Here is a 6,000-nt window from a genome sequence, read left to right on the forward strand (position 1 = left end):
TGTAAATAAATAAAATATTTTTAAGTTTAAGATTTGAAAAGATTGAAAAAAACACTAATATACACCTATGGTATGGGCTTGGGGAAATGCTTATTCCCAGTGTATTAGTCAGGATTCTCCAGAGAAACAGAACCAATAGGAGGGAGTAAGAGAGAAAGAGACATTGATTATGAGAAATTGGTTCACATGACTGTGGAGGCTAAGAAGTCTCACAATCTGTCATTTGCAAGCTGGAGATCCAGAAATGCTGGTGGTGTAATTCTGGTATGAGTCCAAAGACCTGAGAACCAGAGAAGCCAATGTTGTAAATCCCAGTCCAAGGACAGAAGAGGATGAGATGAAATGTCCCAACTCAACAATGAGGCAGAAAATATGGGTTAATTCCTCCTTCCTCTGCCTTGTGTTCCATCCAGGCCCTCAGTGGATTGAATGATGTCCATACACATGAGGACAGCAATCTGCTTTACTGAGTCCAGTGATTCAAAAGCTAATCTAATCTGTAAACACCCTCATAGACGCACCCATAAGTGATGTTTAATCTGGACACCCTGTGACCAAGTCAAGCTTACACACAAAATTAACCATCACAGCTATACTTTTTTTTTTTTTTTTTTTTTTTGAGACGGAGTTTTGCTCTTGTTGCCCAGGCTGGACTGTAATGGCATGATCTTGGCTCACTGCAACCTCTGCCTCCCAGGTTCAAGTGAGGCTCCTGCCTCCGCCTCCAGAGTACTTGGGATTACAGGTATGCACTACCACACCTGGCTAATTTTTTGTGTTTTAACTAAAGATGGGGTTTCTCCATGTTGTTCAGGCTGGTCTCGAACTTCTGACCTCAGGTGAGCCACCAGCCTCGACCTCCTGAAGTGCTGGGATTACAGGCATGAGCCACCACACCCGGCCACAGCTATTCATTTTTATTATGAATTTGATTAAATCTGGAGGCTCATTTTTTCCTCTCATTTCTTCTTTTTTTGTACCTTTTCCCATTTTATATTTAGTTGACACCTAATAATTGTGCCTATTTGGGGGATATAGAATGATATTTTGACGTGTATAAAATGTATAATGATCAAATCAGGCTAATTAGCATATTCCTCACCTCAGACATTTTTGTGTGTGTGTGTGTGTTGTAAACATTCAAAATCCTCTCTTCCAGCTTTTTGAAAATATACAATAAATTACAGTCAATCATATTTATCCGACAGGGCTGTGGAACACCAGAGCTCATTTCTTCTCTCTAGCTGTAATTTTGTATTCATATACCAACCTTTCCCCACTCTCCCCTCCGCATTACCCCAACACCCTCTAATGCCCGTAATTCTACTCACTTCCTCGATGAGCCCCAATTTTTTTAGCTCCCAAATATAAGTGAAAATGTGCAGTAATTATCTTTCTGTGTCCGACTTATTTCACTTAATGCATCCATGTTGTTGCAAATGAGAGGATTTCATTTTTATAGCAGAATAATATTCCAGTGTGTTTATATACCAGATTTGCTTTTTCCATTCATCTGTTGGTGGATGTTTAGGTTGATATTATATCTTGGCTATTGTGAATAGTGCTGCTATAAACACAGGAGTGCAGGTATCCCTTTGAAATATGGATTTCCCTTCCTCTGGATATGTGCCCAGCAGTGTGATTGTTGGATTGTGTGGCAGTTCTATTTTATTTTTTGAGAAACTGCCACACTGTTTTCTATACTGATTGCACCAATTTACGTTCCCACCAACAGTGTCTAAGAGTTCCCTTTTCTATGCATCCTTACCAGCACTTATTTTTTGTATTTTTTATAGTAGACATTCTAACTAGTGTGAATGATACCGCATTGTGATTTTGATTGGCATTTTTCTGATGATTAGCGATGTTGGACATTTTTCATACATTTGTTAGCCATTTGTATGTCTTCTTTTAAGAAATATCTATTCAGATCCTTTGCCCACATTTTAGTCAGATTACTTGTTTTTGTTTCTGCTTTTGCTGTCAAATTGTTTGAGTTATTTGTATATTCAGGATATTAGTCCCTTTTGGATAGTTTGCAAGTATTCTCTACCATTCTGCAGGTTGTTTCTTCACTCTCATAATTGTTTCCTTTGCTGTGCAGCTTTCCAGTTTAATACAGTCCCACTTCTCTCTTTTTGTGGTTGTTGTCTGTGCATTTATTTATTTATTTATTTAGAGACAGGGTCTCACCCTGTTGCACAGGCTGGAGTGCAGTGGTGTGATTATAGCTCACTGCAGCCTCTACCTCCTGGGCTCAAGTGATCCTCCTGCCTCAGCCTCCTGAGCAGCTGGGATTATAGGCACCCACCACCATGCCTGGCCAAATTTTGTATTTTTAGTAGAAATGAGGTTTCACCACATTGCCCAAGCTGGTCTCAAACTCCTGTGCTCAAGAATCTGCCCACCTCACCCACCCAAAGTGCTAGGATTACAGGTGTATGCCACTGTGCCTGGCCTGTCTGTGCTTTCTCTTTTTTTTGATGGAATATTGCTGTGTTGCCAGGCTGCAGTACATTGGCATGAACTTGGCTCACTGCAATCTCCACCTCCCAGGTTCAAGCAATTCTCCTGCCTCAGCCTCCCGAGTAGTTGGGACTACAGTTGTGCACCACCACGCCCAGCTAATTTGTGTGTGTGTGTGTGTGTGTGTGTGTGTGTGTGTGTGTGTGTGTGTGTTTTTNTGTGTGTGTGTGTGTGTGTGTGTGTGTGTGTGTGTGTGTGTGTGTGTATTTTGAGTAGAGATGGGGTTTCACCATGTTGGCCTCAATCTCCTGTCCTTGTGATCCACCCACCTTGGCCTCCCAAAGTGCTGGGGGTGAGTCACCATGCCTGGCCCTGTCTGTGCTTTTTAAGTCTTAGTCATAAAATTTTTGCCTAGACCAATGCCATGAAGAGTTTTCTCTAGGTTTTCTTCTAATATTTTTACAGTTTTGGTCTTATGTTTAAGTCTTTAATCCATTTTGACTTGATTTTTGTATATGGTGACAGGTAGGGATCAAGTTTTGTTCTTCTGCATATGGATATCCAGTTTTCCCAGCACAATTTATTGAACAAGGGACCCTTTACACAATGTACATTCTTGGCATTTTAATTACACTTTAAAGGACTTATAATATTGTAATTCCACTTATATGACTTTATAATACTAAAATAAATTTGTATTGATGTATGTGCAAGTATATGTACATCTATCAGGGTTCAAATGGTAAAAGAGAGATGATTCAAGTATTACAACTGAGAGAATTTGATGAAGATTAGTTAAAGCAGGTATTTTAATGGTAAAAATGAACACTGAACTAACACAGAATGACAACATCAGGTAGCGGCTACCTGTCTAGGGCTGGGAAACAATAGAAAAGATTAAGGTCCTCAGAACCTAGAAACTCACAAGAGCGGCCCCAGAGAGCTAGAATTAGACAGACAGCGGAAGCAGGGGCAGTGCCAGGATCATGCTGGTACCTCAGGTATTCAGAGAAGAACTTTGCAGAACTGGCATTCAGACCTCCAGAAGGGCACTGTCCAGTTGCTAACTGAACTTCCAGAAAGTCATGTTGAGGCACGTTGTGTTCACCTCGGAGAGTCCTTACTGTCCAGCTGGTGCTGGCAGCCACAGTGGGATCAATGTGGAGAGTTCTGGGAGAGCTAAAAGAAGCTAGAGGGTGATCAAAATGTTCTGGAAGTAGATAGTGGTGATGGTTGTGCAACTTTGTGGCTATAATTATTATTGAATTACACACTTTTAAGGGAGTAAATTTTGTATGTAAATTGTATCCCAATTTTACAATTTTTTTTTTTTTTTTTTTTTTTTTTTTTTTTTTTTTTTTTTTTTGACAGAGTCTAGCTCTGTCACCAGGCTGGAGAGCAGTGGCATGATCTCGACTCACTGCAACCTCCACTGAAGAAGGAATTCATGAATTTTACAAGTATAATCAAAGACCACCAAGAAATTTTTACTTTTTCCTTCAAAAGCTAAGTGTAGTGTAGCACCCCCCGCCCATAGTCTATGTTAGAGAATAATATTAACTGCCAGTTTTTCCTTCTGTGCTCCGTGAGCCTTATCTGTACTCAACAGTTTCACATTCCTTGAGGCTCAGTGAGTTCCTGTTTCACCTCTCTAGGGCAGCTGCAAAGTTACAAGGTTGATAAGCATATGTTACAGAAACGTAGTTTCCCAAGGATGTGGAACATGTAGTATAGATAAATGTAAAAGACTGATCAACTGCCTTTGTTCTCCCTTCTGTAAGTAGACTTCCCGCATCACATAGCTCCCGGCCACTGACTGCTTAAAAGGTGGCTGCATTCTTTTTCCAGGGCTTAGACTTTCCTGGATGCTAGTCCTACTGAGCCAGGTGATTGCCTCAATAAAGGCTTTCCTGAACTCTATTCGGTCTCTCCCATCTCTGATTGTCCCGTAACATTTTCTGGGGGCCTGTCTGGGATTGGAGATGGCACATTTCTGTCTCCTTTGCCTGTGGGCTAAAGCCACAGGATGTGGGAGATTTTGGACCCTTGGTGCTACTGAGGAAGACTTAGCCCAGAAGGAGAACAGCTCTCCTGTGTACTGGAGCCTCGCCCTGACAGTGCAAATGGAACTGACTCAGGAGTTGCAGGACAGTCACAGAGCAGCGCGCAGGCAGAATACTGAACCATGGTAAGGTTGGGTGCTGGAAAAGCCCATTCCATAAGGACAAAAGGGGAGCTTGATCCCCTTCCCGGGAAAGACCAGTTATCCAACCCAGAGTGGCTTGGGGTGAAAGGAGTGGCCTGCAAATTTGGATGAACCTCGTGTCCCCACTAACAAGTGAAAGTGGTTTACTGGATCTGGAGACAGAAACTGGGAGTGCGTGGGTGTGTGTGAACCTACCCGAGACGTGAGAAAGGCTCGTTTCATCTGATGAGGAGTCCTGGGGTAGGAGTGCTGTGTGCATGTGTGTAAATGTGGAAGCCTAACTAGGCTCACCCAGGACATGAGAGAGGCTCATTTCATCCGATGAGGAGTCCTGGGGCAGGTGAGGTATGTGAAAGTGTGTGAAAGAGACGGTCTCAGGAGAAGCCAACGTGGGGAGTGATGTGGAGAGGTGCATATTTCTGAGTGCAGACTGTATCCTCTGAGGTGAGTGTGGGATGAGCCAGACCTAGGTAACTGTGTAAGACCAACAAGATTCACTTCATAGCTTTACAGCAGTAGTTGGCTGTGACCTGGCCAAGCAGCATCCAAATCTCCTATAATAGAACCCCATCTGGTGAATCTGAGAGTGAAAGTGAGAGTGAAAGTGTGCCATGAGGGAGGAAATAGGAGGAAAAATGTCAAAGCCAACTTCATTAGAATGTATATTGAAGAATTTTAAGAAAAGCTTTGATGGTAATTATGGAATGAAGTTAACACTGCAGAGGCTAAGAACACTTTGTGAAATTGACTGCCCCTCCCTTAACATAGGGTGGCTGGCTGAGGGAACTATAGATAGGAAAATAATGGGCTGAGTGTTCTCACTGGGGTCGGAGAACAGCCTGGGCACCCTGATCAGTTCCCATACATAGACTCCTAGCTGAGCATGATTCAGACCTGTCCGAAATGCCTACAGGCCTGTTTTGAAAATTATTGTAAGACTCTAGTGGCTAGTACAAAACAAGGAACCACAGAAAAGACCTGCAAAGTGTAGGCCCAGGAGAAAGAGCAGCACCTCCCTCCGGAGGGTCAGACTTGGAGGAGAGTACCCCGCAAAGTTCACCACATAGGGAAGAGCCAGGGCCACTGCCTGATAAATCAAAGGAGGAACTCCAGGATGAGATTGGCCATCTCCGGTCAGGACACGCCTGAGCTATGCAGATACCCCTCAAAGAAACTAGGGGACAGATCTATTTAGATGCACAAAATGAGGTTCAAGGAGGAGAACGGCTTTATGTTTATCAGCCCTTCTCTACTATAGATATTTTCAACTGGAAACAGCATACCCCCTCCTATACAGAAAAACCCCAGGCTCTTATTGACCTGATGCA

Source organism: Theropithecus gelada, chromosome 9 (assembly GCF_003255815.1).
Source record: "Theropithecus gelada isolate Dixy chromosome 9, Tgel_1.0, whole genome shotgun sequence".
In the NCBI taxonomy this organism is placed as follows: domain Eukaryota; kingdom Metazoa; phylum Chordata; class Mammalia; order Primates; family Cercopithecidae; genus Theropithecus; species Theropithecus gelada.